The sequence below is a fragment of the Phaseolus vulgaris genome, chromosome 1, assembly GCF_051622355.1.
Source record: "Phaseolus vulgaris cultivar YP4 chromosome 1, ASM5162235v1, whole genome shotgun sequence".
Taxonomy (NCBI): Eukaryota; Viridiplantae; Streptophyta; class Magnoliopsida; order Fabales; family Fabaceae; genus Phaseolus; species Phaseolus vulgaris.
The window spans coordinates 5,717,861-5,728,041 of record NC_143498.1 but is presented as its reverse complement, the minus strand read 5'-3'; the positions used below and the strand labels follow the sequence as shown (position 1 = coordinate 5,728,041).

Genomic DNA, 10,181 nt, shown 5'->3' with positions numbered 1-10,181 from the left:
AAAACTAAATCAGACAATTCTACTGAAAGAATAAATATAATAAAACCTTTAGTTTTATTTAATTTTCAACTTTTAATAGTTTAAAATGATGTTATTCAATTTATACATATTTTTTTATATAGGTGTTATTTAAAGCCTAATAACTCAGTCTTGTCAGCATATTCACTTGCGACATGTACCTACAACTTTAGAGTTCTGAATACTCTTAAAAGCTAAATTTTCAATCCAGCTACTGTATTACTTTAAAAACAAATATATATATATATATATATATAAAAGTTTCAAAAATTTTAATAATTACATTATTAAAATATATTGTATTAATTGTAATATAATATTTGTTTGGTTATAACTTAGAAGTTTCTAATTTTGTAACTTATTTTTTTTAACTATAAGATATTATATTTTATTTCTGGTATTTGTTTACTATAGCATAATTATTTCAAAAGATACTTGTAAGTAGACGCGTTAAATGTAGCATTGATACATATATCAATTCCAAACCATTCTAAAATAATATTTTCTTTTCTTAGGAATAGTTTATAATAGTTTCAACTTCTATACAAAATAAATTAGAGTCATATTTAAAATTTGTTTATCTAACTGTAAAATTAAAGATTCATTTTTAAAATACGATTCATTTATTTATTATAATTTTTTTTATGAGATTATTAAAAAAATCTAAATAATATAAGAGTTAAATATGTTTTTCGTCCCATGAAAAATTGTATTTCGTTCTTCATAGAATGTGTAGTTCTATTGCATCATTGTATTTTATGAAGTCATGTAAAACTTCCTCAATAATAGACGGTATTTAAGAGTTTATGATGTGACAAATGGAGTATATGGTTTGTGGATTTTACTTTGAATTTTAAACCTAGGAATGATTGCATTTGACTGAAAATGTTTGAATCATTTATAGTGTATAAGAAGGTGTTTGATATTGAGTGATTGCAATTGTGTCATTGTTGTTGCAATTGGAAGCAAGGTTAAGAAAATAGTGCTTTGTCATAGTGTGTTTTTCTTGGTTGTGCTAAGTGGAAACATGATTTTGAAATTGTAGTAAGTATTTTTTTTCTTTTTGCATTGTTTCATAGACTGTGACTCAATTTCATTGTCTAGCTGATGATGTGGAGCATGTTAGGACTGGAATGGAGAGTGAATAAAGGGTTTGTGACAATGTTTGTGAGGGTGGTCAATCTAGAATGGAAAGTGAAAAGTGTGCTAGTATGAATGTTTGTGAGGGTGGTGAATCTTAAATGGATGATGTCATTATAAATAAAAAATAAATAAAGTCATTATAAAAACTAAAAATTTATTTCTTTTAAATTTCATCATGATTTCAAAAGAGTATAGAATCATAAGATATAATACGAGGGAGCATGAGACTTTCAGATGTTACCTTCATACAAGATCTACATTGTTTAAAAAAGCTAGAAGATAAATTTCTTAAAGTTTGAATTGATTTCTTCACAAGACGACATTAAACTATTAATGTTCATTTATCATCTTACCCTTGAAATGATAGATAAAATAAGTACTGAATTTTGATGGATAAGTTTATCAAAAGTCTTCACATCTACTATGAAATAATAAAATTGATAACACACTTGTTAATTAAGAACTACAATGTTGTCACTCACCTCTTACCTCTAACAAGTTCGTAAGGTCCCTTTCTCCTATTTTTTTATCCGCAAATAATAAATAAAATAAAATGAGACACTTTAGGGGTGTCCCAACCCTTATACAAATACTTCAGGAGTGTCCCAACCCTTATACAAAAATGATCATGGCCAACCTGCTTAACACCTGACCTATAAACAAACTTCAGGCTCAAGAAACCGTCCAACCAATCCTCAATAATGAATATGAATGGTAGGCCATATCAAAAGAAAACATCAACTACACTGTCAGGATCCTTATAAGGGCAAAACACAATACAACCAAAACATCCCTTAATACCACAAAAAACCCACAAAAACATATACAAATGAAAAACCCTCACCCACAAAAAACTCACTCACACTTGAATCCACTTTCTTCAATCCTAAAAACCTTACATGTCTTTCTTCTATAACGACCAATTTGAGTGGACCATTATTGTTTAATTGTTTTAAACACTACCAACTTTTCTTACCTCAAAAGGGTCTCAATTTTGTTTAGAATTGCTACCTTTGATAGAGGCAAGTAAAAGATAGTGGTCATCACTGCAAAAATATTTCTCAACAAATTCATACATGCAAAACTTAGGTACCTCTATCACTTCGTTCAAACCTAGTCTTACCACCTACCTAACTACACTGTTATAATAATTTTAAACCTAAACCTAAGTTCATCTATGATCATAAATTCAACATAGTTGAAAAATGTGTACAATTAATACATTTCTTATATTTCATGGTTCTCTTTAATGTAAATTTGATGTGTTATCCAAAGTACTTTTCCATTTTTGTGAGCATTATTGCAACCTGCATGTCAACGCACACACATTTTTGTTTTTGTTTAACTTGATGTTAGCTTGACCAAATAGAAGGATAGAAATTGCATATGAATAGCAAATGGTTATACATGAAATTGAAGTTTGAGCTAAAACGAAACCATCCAAAAAATGGCAGAATAAGTTGGACCATATAAGAAGGTCGGAAAAATCCAAAAGATTGAATTAATTACACAATGCTTACATGACTAAGACTCGTTTTGGTTCCATTCTATTAATTGTGAAGACCTTTGAGTCTTCTCTAGGACTCAGTTATTTCAAGCTCAAATTCCTAGTATTTTTGTAAGCAAATGCGAGCACCGGTAACCATGCATGGGATCAAATGCAAGTTCAACATATAGATGTCTAAGGACACAAGAAGTGGGGTTTTAGATCACTCTATGAGGCATTTTGGAGCATTAAGGCGTTACCTTTTTCAATGATAACTGCTTGGAGAGTTTTGGGGGATAGGCTACCGACTTGTGTTAACTTGGAGAAAATAGGGGTAAATTTGGAAAAAATCTTATGTGTTATGTGTGGGGAGGTCGAGGAATCCGGAAGTCATGTGTTCTTCAAATGTAAAGTAGCTTGGAGGGTTTGGTGCTTATGTAGTAAGTGGATAAGGGAGCTTATGGTGTACCATTGGGATTCCATATCCCATTTTTTGCAATTTAAACTTGGTTGGGCAACACAAAAGATTAAGAACATCTGGGAAAATGTGTGGATTGTTGTGGTTGGGAAAATTTAGAAGCAAAGGAATCTCATAATTTTTAAGAATGGTAGAGTTGATAGCTCAAAGATTTTTACTTTTGGTTCAACTCAAGGTGTGGGCATGGATTACGTGTAAAGAGAGGTTAGCCTCATTTACCTATGCCCAATGGTGTATGGATCCAAAGACATGTTTAACTTCTATTAGATAGAAAGATTGAAGTTGGGTTCATTAGCAGGAATGATGCTCTTGTGGCTAAGGTAATTTTGTTTGCTTATACTGTTTTATTGTACTTTTTGTTGAATACGCGTGAAACAAGTGTTATTAACTTTGACTATAGGTCAATATGGAGGTTTGTTTATTTTGCAGGAGTTGAGTTGGTTTCTGGATGTGCGTCAATATTGATGTTCTAGGAATTTGCCCATTGTGGAGATGGTAAATTCCATATGTGAAGGCTATGACGCTACAATTATGCAACAAGATGAAAACGCTGTAGTAGTTTTGTATTAATGCAAGGGCTAGAGTTCTATGCAAGATCTATTATTCCTTTGTTTTGGAACCATTTTGAATGTGCAGGGCTAGGTACTTATTTGGGTAGTTTTGGTCATTTTGGGTATAAGTCATAAGGATATGCAAGTAAAGGCAGTTTTAGTACTTCCTTCGTAATAGTCTAAAACTGTACATTTGATTTGGTTAGTATGTGGTATGGTGTTGATTGTATAAGAGTTGGGACACCCCTGAAGTGTCTCATTTTATTTTATTTATTTATTGCTGAAAAAAATATTCATGCTTACCTTTTGACAAATGGTGACATTGTCCTTGATGGTTTGAGTTGACTTATTTTTATCCTTATTAACTTTCCCTGCTCACAATACATTTTCTTTTCAAAAGTAACGAAACATGATACGTAGAACTTACCATAGTAGAGTGGTATCTTGTACTAAATCCAGGGAGCACACTATTGTAAGCTTGTCTTACAGATCATTAATTTTCCCATAGAGAAAATTCAAGTTCATCATCAAAGGTCCCATGACATTTCTCAACTTCATTGTTGAATTCAAGTGCATTATGTTCCATTTGATGTAAGCAATTGAACCTCCAAACTGAAGTGACCAGACTCATATTGTCATCCCATTCCATTTGATGTTGCTCGCCCAATGCTCTGATCTCTTCCATGCCCTCTTCATCCATGGCCACATGCATGCTTCCACTAGCTTGGGTTGTAGTACTGGATTCAACGGTATTAATCATTGTGGAAACTCGTTCTCCATGTGGCTGTGATATTTCAATCGAAGGAACGTCTTGATCAGTCACAAATGGAGGGAAAGTTAATGTTGGAGATGAGTAAGAGCACAGTGATGATTTATTGTTGTATGGAAAAATGGCAGGTTCTAAAATGTTATTGTTATTCAGCACACGGGTAGGATCTGAAATGTTGTTATTAAGCACAAGGATAGGATCCAACTTGTTGTTATCCAACACAAGGGTAGGATCTAACATGTTGTTATCCAACAAAAGGGTAGGATCTAAAGTGTTGTTGTTAAGCAAAAGGGTAGGATTCAAAGTGTTGTTATTAAGCAAAATGGTAAGGACTAAAGTGTTGTTATTAAGCAAAGGGGCGGTTTTAAACTGTTGAAACTATGTAGATTAAGATTGAATCCGAATGCCTGATTTGGAAGTATGAAATTGGGAGTTTCTGGATGAGGGGGTGGATGAGAAAATGGGGAAGGAATGGTGTTGGAGTATAAATTTGAAAGTGGAGGAGGAGGAAGAGGAAGAGGAGGTGGAGGAAAATGAAGAGAAGGAAGGGGTGGGAAAGGTGAGGAGAAGGAAAGATCATTTAAGTAAAGTGAAATTTTGTTTGATGGTGGTAGAAACATCTTAGGCCTTCTGCTAGCCTTGAATCTTCCATCCGGGCTAAACCTTGAATAAAAGGGAGGTTGGAAAGGCAGTGGATGATGTTGTTGGAGTTGTTGATGCTCATTGGCCTGTTTCATGGTTGCCCTGTGGTATTTCAGGGCAGTGACAATCTCTTTCCTTGCCTCTGCCATATTCATTAGATTTTCTTGATAAGGCCTATTAGTAAGCCTTCTTCTAGCTTGTCTTCTGAGCTGTTGTTGGCCATGTTGTTGTCTTAGATATTGATTTGGGGAAACATTGCAATCAACATTAGAATCATCAAAACTTGGGGCTTTGTTGTTCATGGTGGAGTGTATTGGTTTTGAGGTGTCCAGTTTTTTCTTATGGTTGTAAGCAAAAGAGAGTTGAGAAGGAGGAGACGGAGGAGGAGGGTCTTGTTGAATTTCTAATAACTTTTTTTGTTTTGTTGCTTTAGAGAATATCTCTACCTCTCATTTCTATGGGGTTTTGTATGAACTTGGATGTGAATAGAAGGAAGAAGGGAGAGGAAAGGTTGGAGGAATCATGTTTTTTCTCCTATAATAGATACCAAATGCATAATATATAGGAAGACAGTGAAACAAAAAAGTCATGAATCTCCTTCAAGGCCTCGTGTATTATTATAAAGAGTTGGGGACAACATAGAGCTTTTATGTTGTTTTGGACTTTTTCCTGTTTTGGAAAACTACGCTTGTTACCCTTTTATTATCACCCATTTTAAATGGATTCTTTCTATTCAGTAGTCTCAATTAGTCACACACCGAGCCATGTCTTCAACGCTACAATACAAACTTTGCCTCTTTCTGTTGATTAAGATATGAGTATTTTAAAATAAAAATTATATAATTATTTTAAATTTGAAATAAGTTCAAATTATATTATTCCAAGCATTTGCTTCTATTTTTGAAATAGTTCCATCTTTAACAATTTTGTAAAAATATTTATCATTTAAGTTTTAATTAGCATGTCATGTATACATATATATATAAAGAAATAAAGAAAGAAATGTATATTAACTGTATTTCTGTATGTTTTCTTTGTTTTTTATATTATTTTGTTCTCTTTGTATAATCAAGCCAATTAACTAAACTGAATAATTTCACCCATCAACACTGAGATAAGATTGAAAAAAATGAAAATCGAAGAATAATTTAAAAAATAAATTCTAACAGAAAGACACCAATTTCCTTTTACACAGAAAATAGAGAAATAATTTTATATAGATGCATGCACACATGCATAAGGCATAAAAAACCTTGACATGCACCATTAATTTAGACTGCATCTTTCTGTCCATCTTCAGAGACCTTGCCGAGTTCTCTTTGATTGCCATAAACCACTGCATTAGTTGAATCACAATATTTATGGTCATATCGGTTGACTTCTTTTCTTTCTCCTTCATGCACCCTACTCACAATAAATTACAATTTTCGATTCTTTAAGATTCCCATCAATTAAACACTGTTAATTAATATTCACTATAATTAAGTTTAATTCAATTTATAATTCCTAAAGTCGTATCTTAGAGATATAAGAACTGAATAAGTTACTCCCTCATGTTTTATTATCTTTTTCATTTAGCCAGTAACAAAGAAATATAATAAAAAACTTTATTATAATAAAAAAAAATATAGAATTTTCTTTTTTACTTCTTTATTTTCCACCTACATAATAAGTATGTAAATTATTTAAAGATTAAAAACACATAAATTGTGATGGATGAATGTTTAAAAGTCTTCACATTTACTATGAAATAATAACATTCATAACACACTTGTCATTTAAGAACTACAATGTTGTCACTTAAGAGGTCTCTTTCTCCTACAAAAGGCGAATTTGAGGAGACCATTATTTTATTTTTCCAAAAAAAAATCTGTCATTATCACTACCAACTTTTCTTATCTCAAAGGGTCCCAATTTTGTTCAGAATTACTACCTTTGATAGAGGCAAGTAAAACATACTGGTCATCACTCCAAAAATGTTTCTCAACAAATTCATATATGCAAAATTGGAGGTGGAATTAGAGGAGGTGTAGGTGGAGGAGGAGGAATTCGGAGGTGGAGGTGGCGGATTTGGTTGTGGTGATGGCTTTGGAGTTAGTGGTGATAACTTAGGAGTTAGTGGTGGTGGTTGTGGCAGTGCAGTTGGATTTGGCCATGGACACTAAGTATAACGTAAGTAAGAGTGTTGATAAAAGTTTGGCATGCAAGAGTGACTGAAATTGTTTTACACATTCCCTGTCTTGTTTTAAAGAAAATAATTTATGCTTATAACATTTGAATTAAGTTATATTGCATGTAGTGGTTTCTACTCTTCTATACCAGATGTTGTGCATGAGAAGCAAAGCTTTGTAACCATCCAACAATGGCAGAATAAGCTGGACTATATAAGAAGATCGCAAAAATCCAAAGATTGAATTAAATACTCAATGCTTACATGACTCAGACTCATTTTGGTTCCATTCTATTAATTGTGAAGACTTATGAGTCTTCTCTAGACTCAGTTATTTCAAGCTCAAATATCTAGTATTTTTGTAAGCAAATGCGAGCACGACAGCCATGCATGCCTACCTTTTGACAAATGGCGACTCTATTTTTTTTCTTTTGTCTTCATTACAAAAGATTAGAAAGAAATATGAAATTTTTATCTTCTTTGATCCATATACAACTGATCTAGATTGCATTGCATTCTTTTCGTTTAGGATTTCTTTTTAAGAAGTAAAGTTTTCAAATCAAATTAACCATCAATTAAATTAATAAATATTCTTTTTAAGTATAAGATTTTTGACTTGGAAAGTCTTAGTAAAGTTTTCAAATCAAATTAATCATCCATTAAATTAATAAATTTACAGTTAAAAATGTAATTTGTTTAAGTTTAAATAAATTTAATTTAATTTTCAATTTAATCCATTAGGTTAGCTTGGATTTTTCCTCTTGTTACTTCACCGTTTTCAATCCAACCCCTAATTATAGTTAAGTTAATTATAGTTAAGTGTTGTTGGTTTGAGTAATACTATACTCAAAGTAAATTTCGAGTTCGAATTTTATTAATGAAACAAAGAACCATTGGGATGAAAGACCATACGAAAGATAGTCAGTAAAATTTTATAACAAAAATTAATCATTGATAAATGTTAATAATACTTTATATCAATAATATGTTTAAATAAAAAAATAATAAATTTAGAAGAAAAATAATTTTTATATAATTAAATTGATTTAATTAGTTTTTTTTATTTTTTTAACTTTAACTGTTTTTATTCTTTTATTACGTTACAATTTACAATACAGAATTGCCTTGTATCTTACTCGAACATTGTTAATATAGAAACAACTAAATAATATATTAACCTATAATGTTTAGTAGAAAGGAATGTTTACAAGCTTGTAAAATAAATTAAGTAAAGTCATAATTATATAAATTTGGTTTAGTTTAGTGTGTTTGATTTTTTTAATTAAACCAATCAAGTTTGATCTAAAAGAGAATCAAATACAAGCATTTTTGTTGAATTTTAATTTCTAATAATACTTTAGGTTGGTATGAACACTTGTGAAATCTAACCTCAATTTTTACAATAAAGTTTGAACAATTTATTAAAAAAAATATGAAACTGTTTAGTTTATATATATATATATATATTAATTGTTTAATAAGTGAAGTTTCAACCAAAACAACATGTTAGTGCATCTTTATATGTTTAATTGTACTTTTAAGTTTGATTGAAAAACAATTCACTACCTCTACCTTTGTAGGTTAGCTTAGTTTAAGTATGATCTATGATGTCACAGAGGAAGAAGTAAAGGAAGCGGTTTGGCGGTGTGAAGGTTCAAAGAGCTCAGGACCGGATGGGTTTAGTTTTAACTTCATCAAGTATAACTGGGATACTCTTAAGCACAACATCATGGAAGTAGTGCTTTGTTTTCAGGAAACAGGTTGCTTTCCGAAAGGTTGTAATGCCTCTTTTATAACCTTTATAACCTTAGTACCTAAAGTAAGAGATCCCATAAATCTCGATCAGTATAGACCTATATCTCTAGTGGGCGCTTTATATAAAATTGTTACCAAGGTGTTATACTGTCGGATTAAGAATGTACTACCTATGGCTATTGATGACATCCAGTTGAAGGACAAAGGAACGTTAGATAGCGTGTTAGTGGCCAATGAGGTGGTTGAGGAGATAAGGAAGTACCGAAGGAAGGATTGTGTCTGAAGGTGGACTATGATTCGATAAGGTGGAATTTCTTATATGATATGCTACACAGGTTGAGCTTTCACTATAAATGGATCAAGTGGGTCAGAGACTGCTTGGACTCTGCAACGGTATCAGTTCTGGTGAATGGAAGCCCCACGACAGAATTTTATCCATCTAGAGGGTTCAGGCAGAGAGATCCATCAGCTTCGTTCCTCTTTCTTGTTGTAGCTGGAGGCTTTGGCGGGCTAGTTAGACAAGCGCTTTAAGGAGAATCTACTTAAAGGTGTGAAGGTGAGAAGGAGTGAGATTGAATCTTGCATGTTACAATTTGCGGATGATATTCTAGTCATGTGTGAAGACTCCTTCTCCAATATCATTGCAATTAAAGCTATATTAAGGTGTTTTGAGTTGGTCGCTGGTTTGAAAATTAACTTCCACAAATCAAATGTTGAGAGAAATTCCCTTAAATGAAATGCAAAATCTTTAAATTGTACTCTCATGAGGATACCTTTCATTTACTTGGGGTTAGAAGTAGGAGGTAACCCATGGAAAAAGCAGTTCTAGGAGCTAATTTTGAATGAGATAAGTGTTAGGTTGAGTACTTGGAAGGGAAGATTCTTATCTTTGGCGAGAAGAATTTGCTTTATTAAGTTGGTATTTTCTGTCTTACCCCTATTTTATTTATCCTTCTATAAAGCTTCGTCATCAGTGTGTAATAGAATAATCAGTATCCAGAGGAGGTTCCTTTGGGCATGGGAAAGATATCATACATCAATAGTCTGGGTCAGTTGGGAGAATGTATGTAAACCTTAGAGGAAGGAGGGTTGGGGATTAGAGATACCAGAATGGTTAACAGTGTTCTGTTTGCAAAATGGAAATGGTGGCTGGTAAGAAAAGAACAAGG

The 10,181-nt window shown here is 32.1% G+C and overlaps 1 pseudogene; it reads right to left on the bottom strand.

The window, feature by feature from the left end:
* Positions 1-4,154: 4,154 nt before the first annotated feature.
* Positions 4,155-7,536, bottom strand: LOC137815350 (uncharacterized; annotated as a pseudogene).
* Between the last annotated feature and the right edge of the window lie 2,645 nt (positions 7,537-10,181).